At 41.5% G+C, this 14968-nt stretch overlaps 1 pseudogene; it reads left to right on the forward strand.

Moving 5' to 3' along the window:
* The first annotated feature begins 2484 nt into the window (after positions 1-2484).
* Positions 2485-10395, forward strand: LOC149826643 (uncharacterized; annotated as a pseudogene).
* Positions 10396-14968: the final 4573 nt, after the last annotated feature.

A 14968-nucleotide genomic window follows, 5' to 3' on the forward strand; every position in this document is an offset into this window, starting at 1 on the left:
TCACATCTTCCATTTTTTTTCTTCTTTGCTATGTAGTAACCTCTTTTGTTGTGTTTTGCAGGTGTGGGAATGAGATGGGGGTATCAACCATGGCTGGGGTGATGTCTGCCCCACAAAGGTTAGCCGGCTCCACCTCCATCCGGCCCTCTTTCCACCCGAGGCACTCGGTTCATGCATCCACCGATCGATGCACTCCCATCCTTTCCACTATAGCAGAGCACAACAAGGGCAGCATGCTAGCAGCACCACCGAAGGCCTAGAGATGCAATTTCTATGTTCAATCTGCTTTTTCTACCTCCCCATTTGTCAGACAACCGATATAAGGTGATACAAAGCGGCAGTTCTCAGCATACTTCGTAAAGCTTTGGATTCATCTCAGTATTTTTCTTTTTCATAACTTGTTCAATTTAATTTGCATTGTATTATGCTCTGTAATTGAACAAGTTCAATATCAATAAAGTGTAATTGTATGATTTAAATTGAGTGTATCCCGTTCCCTGTGGATCGATCCGTACTCACCACGAAAGTGGGAAGTCGGTTTTATTACTTGATTGGTGATTTTCCAAAACAATTTCAATGATAAAATAATGTTTTAAAATAATGATTACAAAAATCCAATCAAGTTTTGACGCTGTTGTCGGGGAATGACGATTATACTCTTTTACTTCTAATATTGCAATTTATTGATATTTGTTTAGTTTGTCATATTTTGATTGTTCTAGTTAGCAGGACTAGTAAGTACATATAGGATTCACATTATGCTTATTTAGGATTCACAATCTTCATTCTTTTGGAGCGATTAGACAGGTGAGTTCTAGAGAACATAGTGTGAATTTTTATTTTTTTTACTTGAGTAGATTTATTTCTGTTATTTTCATTCTGTTTAAGCATACTTAGTGTAGTTAATTGTATTTAGTCCAAGTCTGCTTTCATTCTTAGCTTTTTGCTTTTATACTTACATAGTTAGGAACTTAGAGAGTAGGTTTTGTTGCACACACCTGGACTTAGTTCCAGTGTATGCAAGGGCGTAGGACTTTGGGTGTTCATCTTCATCCTTTCATCGAGGATCCAGAGAGAATTTTGCATTCTCCTTGGAGCCAAACCGAAATGGGAGACCTAGAACCCAAAGCTCCGATGCGCCCTCTCAGGGAGTACTTCCTGCCTACGGAGTACACCCAGGCATCCTGTATTAGAAGACCAGCTATAGGAGCGCCACACTATGAGATTAAGTCCAGCGTGATACATATGTTACCATCATTTTATGGTCTTAGTCACGAGGATCCCTACCGGCACCTAGATGAGTTTCTCGAAATCTGCTCTACTGTGAAAATCCAAAATTTTGAGAACGATACTTTGAACCCGCTTTCCATTTTCACTAAGGATAAAGCCAAGTATTGGCTGAAATCCTTGGATACGATAGTTATAGGGTCATGGGATCAACTTTAGTAGGAGTTTCTGAAGAAGTACTTTTCCATCGGTCGGACGAACCAATTCAGGTGAGCCATCACTAGTTTCTCTGAAATGGATGGCGAGCAATTTCACGAGAGTCTCGTGGGAAAGGATAAAAGAATTCCTTAGGAAATGCCCTCACCACCAGGTGCCGAGATGGCAGCTGGTGCAGAGTTTCTATGATGGATTGTCTGACCGGAATCGTCAGATGATCGATGCTTCATGTGGAGGGACCTTTATGTTGAAGAGCGAGGATGAGGCTTGGCATTTATTCGATACTCTTGCCGAGAACTCTTTGCACCATGCCTCTACCTCTCGCTCTGAGAGAGCCACACCCAGTGGACCAAAGCGGGGTGATGTTTTAGAGATTGGTCAGTCTACTGAGTTGTAAAGCAAAGTGGATATGCTTTCTCAGAAGTTGGACCAACTTCTCTCGAGCCCATCTCAACCTCATCCAGTGTGCACATTATTTGTCAGTCCGGCACACATTCTCACTGAGTGCCCTTCGGCAGCTCAGTATCCTGAATTTGTGCAAGAGCAAGTTTAGGCCACTCAGGGTTACGCCAGGCCCCCGAACAACCCATATTCATCTACATATAACCCAGGGTGGTGTAACCATCCTAACTTCTCATAAAAGAATCCTCAGACTTTCACTCAGCTTCTCCCCTCTCAGCCCACTCGGCCGCCATCACGCAGACATTTTAGAGGCTGAGCTTTCCTCATATCACTTTTCCTTATTCTCCTCAGCCTTCAGAAGAGTCTTCCCAACAGACTTCTTTCGAGGAGAGACTTCTCCAGGCATTCCAAGAGGTGAAAACCTCTAATTAGAATGCCTTCGAGAAGTGTAGCCAGATCTTGAGTTCTCATACTCAATCCATCATGAAGTTAGAATCGCAGATGGGGCAATTAGCAAAAGCAATAAGTAGGAGACCTGAGGGTAGCTTGCCGAGTCAGGCCGTGGTGAATCATAAAGGCAAGGAAATGATGTCAGGAGGCCTATACATGACAAATGCACAATAACAGGCCAAAGCAATTATGGCCCTTAGGAGCGGATGTGAGTATCACATCAAGAGTAGAGCAAGGACAGATGAGCCAGAACCAATCATACCATCTTTTGTGGCTCAGTCTTCACCCCCAGTTCAGAATCAGGATAGAGGTGAGCCTTCCCACAAAGAGGAGGACCTCCCAATGTATATCCCCAAGCCACCCTATCCCAAGGCATTAGAATCTCCCATTGGCAGAGGAAACCAAAGCACGATGGTCCAGGACATGCTTGAGATCTCCAAACATGTGCAGATCAACCTACCTTTGCTAGATGTCATTTAGCAGTTGCTGGTTTATGCCAAATTTCCCAAGGAACTCTGTACCCAGAAAAGGAAATCTAGAGGAAGAATTCCTACCAAGGTCCATCTGACTGAGCATGTGAGTTTGGTGCTTCAGCACCAGACTCCACCAAAGCTTAAGGACCCTAGAGCCCCGATTATATCATGCACCATAGGAACCATCAGGATAAAATGCACTTTGCTTGACCTTGGAGCAAGCGTGAACATTCTGCCTGGATATTTCTATGATTCATTTGGGCTAGGAGAAATGAGAACCACCCTAATTACGCTTTTGCTAGCAGATCGCTCTGTCAAGGTGCCGAGAGGTATCTTGGAAGATGTGCTAGTGAAAGTGAACGATTTCTACTTTTCGGTCGATTTCATTATCCTTGACATGGAGGGAGTTGATAGCCAGCACCAGACTCTGATCATTCTGGGCAGACCATTTTTGGCGACTGCCAATGCCTGCATCAACTGCAGAATCAGAGCTATGGACTTGTCATTCGGCAAACGAAAGGTCAGGCTGAACATCTTCAATGCCGTGATGGGTCCAGTGGGAGATACGGAGTGCTTCCAGGTTGATATAGTCCAGGATTTAGTAGAAGCACATCCGGAGTTGTATATGATAAAGGAGTCCCTTGATATATACTATACAGTAGATGATAGTTGTAGATATAGTGTAGATGTGTTGTTAACATCACCAGGACCCCATCATTGGAGAAAGAGCATTTAACCTCTCCCACCACTTGTTGAGACCCCAGCCAAACTATCGATAGAGTCTCCCCCCATAACTTGAGTTGAAACCCTTACTGGATTCACTCAAGTATGCATACCTTAGAGTTGGTGAGACTCTGCCTGTGATCATCTTGTCGCAGCTTACTGAGGAGCATGAGCGGAGACTGATAGACATCTTGCGAGAGCACAAGGCGACGATCGGTTGGGGGGTGCAGATTTGAAAGAGATTGATCCTTCATTCTGCATGCACCAGATTCATTGTGATGAAGAATCCAAACCGATGCGCGATATGTGGAGAAGATTGAACCCCAATATGAAGGAGGTGGTGAAAAATGAGGTGGTCAAGTGGTTAGATGCGGGAATCATATACCCCATTTCTGATAGTCAGTGGGTCAGTCTGATTCAAGTCGTATCAAAGAAATCATGGCTCCCTGTTGTGGAGAACGAAAAGGGGGAAAGCATTCCGATGAGGACCACCACAGGGTGGAGAGTCTATATTGACTATAGGAAGCTGAATGCTGCAACACGAAAGGATCACTTCCCGTTGCCATTCATTGATCAGATTCTGAAAAGACTCGTCGGACAGAGCTACTACTGCTTCTTGGACGGATATTCGGGATATAATCAAGTAGTTGTCCATCCTGATGACCAGGAGAAAACCATATTTACCTGTCCGTATGGCACCTTTGCGTTTAGGCGTATGCCGTTTGGGCTCTGTAATGCCTTGACAACTTTTTAGAGGTGCATGATAGCTATCTTCTCTGACATGGTGGACGATGTCATGGAAGTCTTTATGGATGGTTTTTTTGTGTACAGCTCTTCCTTTGAGAATTGCCTCCAGAAACTTACTCGAGTACTGAGTAGGTGTATGGAGACGAACCTAGTATTGAGTTGGGAGAAGAGCTATTTTATAGTCCAAGAGGGAATTATGCTCGGACACATTGTGTCTAAAAGAGGGATAGAGGTTGATCGAGCAAAGGTGGAGTCGATTTCATGATTGACTCCTCCCACCACTGTTAGGCAGGTACATTCATTCTTAGGGCATGCTGGATTTTACAGGCGGTTCATCAAGGATTTCAGCAAAATCTCTCGACCTCTCTGCTCATTATTGGCAAAGGACATTATCATTTGAGATCATGTGCGATGCTTCCGATTATGCGATGGGGGTCATTTTAGGGCAAAGGATTGACAAGAATCCCTATGTGATATACTATGCGAGCAGAACTCTGGTCCATGCTCAGATGAAATACACTATGACAGAGAAAGAATTGCTCACAGTAGTGTTCACTTTGGACAAGTTTAGGTCTTATCTTCTCGGTTCCAAGGTGGTTGTCTATTCTGATCACGCTGCATTGAAGTACCTTCTCAGCAAGAAGGACACCAGATCGAGGCTCATCCAATGGGTCTTGCTACTAGAGGAGTTTGTTCTCGAGATTCAGGATAAGAAGGGAAGCAAGAACGTAGTAGCAAACCATCTCTCTAGATTAATCGTAGATTTCACTCAGGATCAGAGGCCGATCAGTGGTTCTTTCTCCGATGAGCAGATTATGGCCGTCGAAACATCATAGTTACCCTGGTTCATAGATATTGTGAACTATCTGGTTTCGAGACAGATTCTTGTGCATTGGAATAAGAATGAGCAAGAGTGATTCTTAGCAAAGGTGAGGCAGTACTATTGGGATGAACCAGAGTTGTTTAGATATTGCACGGACTAGATCATTAGGAGGTGCATCCCAGAGGAGGAGTATGAGTCCATCCTCAGTTTTTGTCATTCGCTAGCTTGTGGAGGGCACTTTAGCAGTAGGAAGACAGTTATAAAGGTTTTGCTGTCTGAATTTTTTTGGCCGACACTCCACAGGGATGCGCATGAGTTCTGCAGAAAGTGTATCTGATGTTAGCAGACAGGGAACATGTCCAAGAGGGACATGATGTCCTTGCTCCCGATTCTAATTATTGAAATTTTTGATGTTTGGGGCATAGATTTTATGGGCCTATTCCCACCTTCGTTCGACAATTTGCATATCTTGGTGACAGTTGATTACGTGTCCAAGTGGGTCGAGGCTGTAGCAACCAAGACCAACAACCACCGAGTCATGCTTAAGTTCATTAAGCACAATATTTTCAGTCGTTTTGGTGTGCCACGCGCGATGATAAGTGATGGTGGAAAACATTTCAGGAATGTACAGGTAGCTTCTCTCTTGAGAAAATACTCTGTCAATCATCGTTTCACCACTCCTTATCATTCACAGACCAGTGGACAGATCGAGGTTTCTAATAAAGAAATCAAGCAGATCTTAAAGAAGACAGTCTGTCCGAACCGCAAGGATTGGTCCCAGTGTTTAGATGATGCTCTTTGGGCATATAGGACTGCATTTAAAACCCTTATTGGCATGTCCCCATATCATCTTGTTTTTGGGAAAGCATGCCACCTCCTTGTCGAATTGGAACATAGGGCTTACTGGGCAATCAAAAAGTTTAACTTCGATATCACCCAGGCTGGCAAAGAGCTATCATTGCAGCTCACTGAGCTAGAAGAGCTTAAGAATAATGCATACAAGAAAATGCCAAGTTATATAAAGCTCGCACTAAGGTCTTTCATGATAAGCACATTGTTAGAAAAGTGTTTGAGCCGGATCAAAATCTTTGGTTGTTCAATTCTCGTTAGCATCTGTTCCCAGGTAAATTAAGGTCAAGATGGGATGGACCATACATTGTGAGAGAAGTATTTCTGTACGGGGCAGTGACATTATTTGACCCACGTACCAAAGGCACATTCAAGGTGAATGGGCAAAGACTAAAGCCCTACATTTCAGATACCTTACAGACTGGTGAGTGTGAGGTTTGGGATCTCACAAAAGAATAGGGTTTGGAAAAATGTGTCATATGTAGATAGTAGAATTAGGTTCTTCAGTTTTCGCATTTATTTTTGTTCATTCATTTGATTTCATATAAGCTTACAATTGCTTTGATTCATGCAGCTTTACCTAGCATTCAATGTGTGAGTATAGGTTACTAGATTTAGGACATGGCCTTCAAAGCAGGCAATTGGCAAGGTCAGCTGAAAACTGAGCATTGACGTATGCTTAGTGGTGGAGCATGATCCAGTCAAGAATCAACTCAAGAGGCCCCGCATATCAGGTTGTATCTATCTGTTCTCCTGTCTTGATTTCAAGTCACTTAGTGTGCATCTACATTGCATTCTTACATCTCTGCATGCCACTAGAGACAGTGTCATTCAAGCATGGGGGGTGGTTCAGTAGATACACACTATTTTTGTTCTAATTATCCTGTTTCAGTAGCTAAAACTCATAAATTAGGCGTTTCAAAAAAAATTTTAGCATATATAAATGTTTTTGACATAATCTGACATATTAGAAATTTTTAGAAGCCCGATGAGGAAATTTTTTTTAAACAAAGCTAAAAAGAGTGTTTATATGAAGTTCAAAGAAAAGATTGTATTTGAATGTGAAAAGATAATTTTGAATCACAAAGTATAAGTAAGCACAATTTAAAATAAACTACTAAGTAATTAAAAAAGATAAAGAAAAAGCTCGAACTTAAAAGAAAAGAGCACGTGTTAGGTTGTTTGGATGATTTCGCAATCCTGAGTACGATGTGTTCAGACGCAAGTTGAAACATTTGAATTTCATTCAAAATGGAAAGTGAGAACTTCGTGAACCTTAGAAGCTGAGATCAGACACAAGTTTAAGTGTTTGAACCTCATGTCGAAGGGGTAAATAAAGGAAGTCACTTTTGTGTCTAGTTAATGTCTTTAACATACAGATAGTGGTATAAGAAGGCATTACCATTGCACAGGGCACAAAAGCAAACCACACGCAAGCTAGCAAAAGAAAAGAAAAGAATCTAAAAAATTGGAAAAATTAAAAATCCAATGAAAATGAGAGCTTAATGAAAAGAAAAAGTCATTACTTAGAAGTAGAATGAAAGACTTCAGAAAAAGATGAGTGATGAAAAATGAATAATAGCATGATAATACACGATTTTCTGAGAAACAATCATAGGTAAATGCAATTTTTAGAAGAGTGAAAGGAAAAATTTTATCGTGGAGGCATATAATCTCTAATTATGTTCTGAGAAGTGAAAAATTACATGAAATGTCTGCTAAATTTGATTTCTAGAATTGCCTAGCATTTTAGAAGAAAATTTTAAAATTTTGCATGATTTCTGATGTTTGTGGGTAGCATCTCTGCAAACCCTCACGAGACCTTGCTTGTCCACTAGGGTAACCCAGGGGTTTAAAGGGCTTGTTTCATGAGCTAAATGCAATTGTGATTCCTATGAAAGTGAGTTAGTTGTTTAATAAGAATTTGCATTTTTATCAGGTAAGTCTGTTCTTCATTGTCAGGGTAGTGCAAAATGCTAGGGACTAGCAATCATTCTAGCATGGGGGTATTTGATGAAGCATGAATTACGCATCAAAGATTACATTAGAGTCATGCATTAAAGCATCATTTTTAGGTTTAGAACACACATTTAGATGCATTTGAACATAAATGAGCTATGGTTCGAATCTCGTTCGAATCGAAGTTAAAACGAGAAAGTTATTGCATTTTCAGTGCATCGGGTCGGACCTCGGGACAAATTGGGGCAAATCCAAATCCAAATGGCCAATATGGGTCTTGGATCCATGCAAAAACCATATGCTCCAAGCCCAAACAGACCCAAACTCGATTTTTAATTTTATTTACTAAAAGCCCCCTCAGAAGAGGTGCCCATCAAATACATTTATTTTAATCTCTCTTTTGGAAAATACGGAAATGAGGGTTTAGCCTATAAAAATAAGCTTAAAAAAAACCTAAACTCAGTTTTTCATAGGGATTTGTGCCCCCAAGTTCTGATTCCCCTTCTTTCACAAGTCCTCCTCCCAGCCACCATGCCTCACCCCTTCCTCCTTGGGTTCTCCATGGATTCCATGGCTTCTTCACCCTAATCGCTCTTCTCTTCCCTGGATTTCTTTCTCCTTTCTTCACATCTTCCATTTTTTTTTCTTTGCTACGTAGTAACCTCTTTTGTTGTGTTTTGCAGGTGTGGGAACGAGATGGAGGTATCAACCATGGCTAGGGTGTTGTCTGCCCCACCAAGGTAAGCCGGCTCCACCTCCATTCGGCCCTCTTTCCACCTGAGGCACTCGGTTCATGCATCCACCGATCGATGTACTGCCATCCTTCCCACTACAGCAGAGCACAACAAGGGCAGCATGCAAGCAGCAGCACCGAAGGCCTGGAGATGCAATTTCTATGTTCAATTCGCTCTTTCTACCTCCCCATTCGTCGGACAACCGATATAAGGTGATACAAAGCTGCAGTTCTCAGCATACTCCGTAAAGCTTTGGATTCATCTCGTCGTTTTTCTTTTTCATAACTTGTTTAATTTAATTTGCATTGTATTATTCTCTGTAATTGAACAAGTTTGATATCAATAAAGTGTAATTGTTTGATTTAAATTGAGTGTATCTCGTTCCCTGTGGATCGATCCGTACTCACCACGAAAGTGGGAAGTCAGTTTTATTACTTGATTGGCGATTTTCCAAAACAATTTCAACTATAAAATAAAGTTTTAAAATAATGATTACAAAAATCTGATCAGGTTATTATTCTTTTTTTGGTTTTTATTGGTGGAATTAGTTTAAGGTTGTAGTAGAACTAAGAAGTTTCAATGTCCAGATTAGGTGATTTTAGGTGTCTTTCTTAATCATAGGTATTCGGTTGAATCGCGTGTAGAAGCAAATTTTCATGAGTTCCTCTGTTAGATTGTAGATTAAATTAGCCTACAGTAGCTTTAGTTTGTTAAATTTTGTTTTAATATTAATTAGTTTTTGTGTTAGAAGCTGAGTTGATATACTTTCTATATTAATTGAGGGTAGCATGGTGTAGTTGAGTAGTCTCACAAATTTCCATTAGGGTTAGAGTACCAGCATGTGCTATGGTTTGTGTAGTTAACATATCTTATGTTGATTAGTCTAGCTATTGTAGATTAGTGATTTCAGTTGTTATTGTATTGTCTTTAACATTTGATTAGTTGAGAACCATAAATCGACTAGAATCACTCTAGTCGATTGAAGCACTTTATGAGTAGGTGAGCCTACTATCATTTTCGGGTTTTCTAGCTAGTTGGATGTTGATTAGTTATTCTACAACTGCTCACTAGCCTATTGTGGTTAGAATAGACTTTGTGTAGGTTTTGTAAATCCGTTGCAATAGTTTTAGCCTTCATTACCGAAATCGGCTAGAGTCTTACCTCTAGTTGGAATCATTAGTCGTTGCAAGGAAAAACAACAATTTAGGGTTATTGGTTTCTATAGTTTAATAGGGTAAGTAATATAGTAATTGGCGTATTCGTGTTTCAGCAGCATGAGTAACATTTAGGGTAGAGTTTCTTTGTTGTTTTGCCCGCCGCTATTTTAGAATTTCTTGATAGACATATCGCTACTTTGTCACTGAATTTGTGATGCCTATATTTGGAGCTCCCGGGTCGATATTCATAATTTGAGAGTTGTGTTGGATTCGTTATCAAGTCAAGAATCCAACAAAAGCAACATCGCATCAATCAGACTTCGTTTAAGCTGTCTGTTGTTAAGTTTCTGAACATCTATCAGAAATGAGGATTTAGGGTTGCGCAAGGGCGTAGTTGTCTTTTTCTGTTTTACATAGTTGTTCTAACTTCAGTTTTTAGTATTTCATTAAGTTTCTAATATTAGTCCAGAGCTAATTTTAGGGTTAAAATAATTAGTTTAGTGGGTTAGTTCGGGTAAATTCTTGTTTTCCGTATAAATTAGATTATTAGCTAACTTTAGTATTAACATAGACGTAGTTGTTTTTAAAATCACTGAGTTAGTTTAACTAACTTCGTTTTTGTGTTTTGCAGGTGATACAAAGTTGCAGCTTCTAGCATACTCCGTAAAGCTTTGGATTCATCTCGCCTATTCTCTTTTCTTTTTATAACCTGTTCAATTTAGTTTTCATTGTATAATTCTTTGTAATTGAACAAGTTCGATATCAATAGAGTATAATTGTTTGATTTAAATTGAGTGTATCCCATTCTCTGTGGATCAATCTGTACTCACCACGACAATGGGAAGTCAGTTTTATTACTTGATTGGCGATTTTCCAAAGTATTTCAGTGAAAAATATGTTTTAAAATAAGGATTACAAAAATTCGATCAAGTTTTTGGCACCATTGTTGGGAAACGACGATTATACTCTTTTACTTTGAATAGTATAATTTATTGATATCTGTTTAGTTAGTCGTATTTTGATTGTTCTAGTTAGTAGGACTAGTAAGTGAATATAAGTTTAACATAGTAAGTACATTTAGGATTCACAACTCTTCATTCTTCTGGAGCGATTAGATAGGTGAGTTCTAGAGAACGTAGTGTGAATTTATATTTTTGTACTTAAGCATACTTTGAGTAGATTTACTTCTGTTATTTTTGTTCTGTTTAAGCATACGTAGCGTAGTTGATTGTAGTTAGTTTAATTTTGCTTTTGTTTTGTGCTTTTTGCTTTTATACTTACGTAGTTAGGAAATTAGATACATTAGGTTTTGTTGCACACATATGGACTTAGTGCCAGTGTATGCACAGACGTAGGACTTTGGGTGTTCCGCTTCATCCTTTCGTCGAGGATCCAGAGAGAATTTTATATTCTCCTCATAACCAAACTGAAATGGGGGACCTAGAACCCGAAGCTCCGATGTGCCCTCTCAGGGAGTACTTCCTACCTACGGAGTACACCCAGGAATCATGTATTCGCAGACCAGCTATTGGGGTGCCTCATTACTAAATTAAGGCCAGTGTAATTCAGATGCTTCCATCTTTTTACGGCCTTAGTCACAAGGATCCGTACCAACACTTAGATGAGTTTCTCGAAATCTGTTCCACTGTAAAAATCCAAAATTTCGAGGAGGATACTTTAAAATAGACCCTCTTATCATTTTGACTGAAGGATAAAGCCAAGTATTGGCTGAAATCATTGGATACGATAGTAATAGGGTCATGGGATCAACTTCAGCAGGATTTCCTGAAGAAGTACTTCCCCATCGGTAGGATGAACCAATTCAGGCGAGCCATCACCAGTTTCTCTGAAATGGATGGCGAGCAATTTCACGAGACATGGAAAATGATAAAAGAACTCCTTAGGAAATGCCTTCACCACCAGGTGTCGATATGGAAGCTGGTGCAGAGTTTTTACGATGGATTGTCTGACCGAAATTCGTCAGATGATCGATGCTTTATGTGGAGGGACCTTTATGTTGAAGAGCGAGGATGAGGCTTGGCATTTATTCGATACTCTTACCGAGAACTCTTTGCACCAGGCCTCTGCCTCTCGCTCTGAGAGAGCCACACCCAGCGGACCAAAGCGGGGTGGTGTTTTAGAGATTGGTCAGTCTACTGAGCTGCAAAGCAAAGTGGATATGCTTTCTCAAAAGTTTGACCAACTTCTCTCGAGCCCATCCCAACCTCATCCAGTGTGTGCATTATGTGTCGGTCCGACACACGTTGTCACTGAGTGCCCTTTGGCAGCTCAGTATCCTGAATTTGTGCAAGAGCAAGTTCAGGCCACTCAGGGTCACGCCAGGCTCTCGAACAACCCATATTCATCTACATATAACCCGGGGTGGCATAACCATCCAAACTTCTCATGGAAGAATCCCCAGACTTCCACTCAGCTTCTCTCTTCTCAGCCTGCTCAGCCGCTACCTTTTACTCATACATTTCACAGGCAGAGCTTTCCTCAGATCACTCATCCTTATTCTCCTCAGCCTTCACAAGAGTCTGCCCAGCAGACTTCTTTCGAGGAGAGACTTCTCCAAGCATTCCAGGAGGTGAAAACCTCTAATCAGAATGCCTTCGAGAAGTGTAGCCAGATTTTCAGTTATCATACTCAATCCATTGTGAAGTTAGAATCGCAGATGGGGCAATTAGCGAAAGCGCTAAGTAGGAGATTTGAGGGTAGCTTGCCGAGTCAGGCCATGGTGAATCCTAAGGGCAAGGATCCGATGACAGGAGGCATGTACATGACAGATGCACAACAACTTGCCAAAGCAGTTATGCTCCTTAGGAGCGGCCATGAGTATCACGTCGAGACTAGAGCGAGGACAGATGAGCTCGAACTGATCAGACCATCTTCTGCAACTCAGTCCTCACCCCCAGTTCAAAATCAGGATAGAGGTGAGCCTTCTCACAAAGAGGAGGACCCTCTAATGTATATCCCTAAGACACCCTATCCCAAGGCATTAGAATCTCCCATTGGCAGAGGAAAGCAAAGCACGAAGGTACAGGACATGCTTGAGATCTTCAAACATGTGCAGATAAACCTGCCTTTGCTAGATGTCATTCAGCAGGTGTCGACTTATGCTAAATTCCTCAAAGAACTTTGTACCTAGAAGAGGAAATCTAGATGAAGAGTTCCTACCAAGGTCCATCTGACTGAGCATGTGAGTTCGGTGCTTCAGCACCAGACTCTACCAAAGCTCAAGGACCCTAAAGCCCCGATTATATCATACACCATAGGAAACATCATGATAGAACACACTTTGCTTGACCTTGAAGCAAGCATGAATATTTTGCTCAGATATTTCTATGATTCATTTGGGATAGGAGAAATGAGAATGACCCCGATTACGCTTCAGCTAGCAGATCTCTCTGTCAAGGTGTCGAGAGGTATCTTGAAAGATGTGCTAGTGAAAGTGGATGATTTCTACTTTCTGGTCAATCTCATTATCCTTGACATGGAGGGAGTTGATAGCCAGCACCAGACTCTGATCATTTTGGGCAGACCATTTTTGGCGACTGCCAATGCCTGCATCAACTGCATAACCGGAGCTATGGACTTGTCGTTCGGCAACAGAAAAGTCAGGCTGAACATCTTTAATGCCGTAATGGGTCCCATGGGAGATACGGAGTGCTTCCAGGTTGATATAGCCCAAGATTTAGTAGAAGCACATCCGGAGTTGTACATGACAGAGGAGTCCCTTGATGTGTATTATACAGTAGATGATAGTTGTGGAGATAGTGTAGATATGTCGATAGTGTCATCAAGACCCCATCAATGGAGAAGGAGCATTGAACCTCTCCCACCACTTGCTGCTACCCCAGCCAGACTATCGATAGAGTCTCCCCCATAACTTGAGTTGAAGCCCTTGCCGGATTCACTCAAGTATGCATATCTCAGAGATGGAGAGACTCTGCCTGTGATCATCTCTTCGCAGCTCACTGAGGAGCAGGAGCGTAGATTGATAGACATCTTGTGAGAGCACAAGGCAACGATCGACTGGGGGGTAGCAGATTTGAAGGGGATTGATCCTTCATTTTGCATGCACCGGATTCATTGTGATGAAGAATCCAAACTGGTGCACGATATGCAGAGAAGATTGAACCCCAATATGAAGGAGGTGGTGAAAAATGAGGTGGTCAAGTGGTTAGATGCGAGAATCATATACCCCATTTCTGATAGTCAGTGGATCAGTCTGATTCGGATCGTGCCGAAGAAATCAGGACTCACTGTTGTGGAGAATGAGAAGGGGGAGAGCATTCCGTTGAGGACCACCATAGGATGGCGAGTCTGTATTGATTACAGAAAGTTGAATGTCGTATCACGGAAGGATCACTTTCCGTTGCCATTCATTGATCAAATTCTGGAAGGACTTGCTGGAAAGAGCTACTACTGCTTCTTGGACAGATATTTTGGATATAATCAAGTAGCTATCCATCCTGACGACCAGAAGAAAACCACATTTACATGTCTGTTTGGCACCTTCGCGTTTAGGCATATGCCGTTTGGGCTCTGCAATGCCCTGACAACTTTTTAGAGGTGCATGATAGCTATCTTCTTTGACATGGTGGACGATGTCATGGAAGTTTTCATGAACAATTTTTCTGTGTATGGCTCTTCCTTTGAGGATTGCCTCCAGAAACTTACCCGAGTACTAAGTAGGTGTATGGAGGCGAACCTAGTTCTGAGTTGGGAAAAGAGTCATTTTATGGTTCAAGAGGGGATTGTGCTTGAGTACATTATGTCCAAAAGAGAGATAGAGGTTGATCGAGCGAAGGTGGAGTTGATTTCACGATTGACTCCACCTACCACTGTTAGGCAGGTACGTTCATTCTTAGGGCATGCCGGATTTTATAGGCGGTTCATCAAGGATTTCAGCAAAATCTCTTGACCACTCTGCTCATTATTGGCAAAGGATCAACCCTTTGAATTTGATGATGATTGCATGAAGGCCTTTGAGACACTCAAAGAGGCCTTAACCACTGCACTCATTTTGAGATCTTCTGATTGGACGCTACCATTTAAGATCGTGTGTGATGCTTTCGATCATGCGATGGGAGCCATTTTAGGGTAAAGGATTGACAAGAAGCCCTATGTGATATACTATGCGAGCAGAACTCTAGCTGATACTCAGATGAACTACACTACAACAGAGAAGGAACTGCTCGC

This window comes from Nuphar pumila, chromosome 10 (assembly GCF_984573655.1).
Source record: "Nuphar pumila chromosome 10, dmNupPumi1.hap1.1, whole genome shotgun sequence".
Classification (NCBI taxonomy): Eukaryota; Viridiplantae; Streptophyta; class Magnoliopsida; order Nymphaeales; family Nymphaeaceae; genus Nuphar; species Nuphar pumila.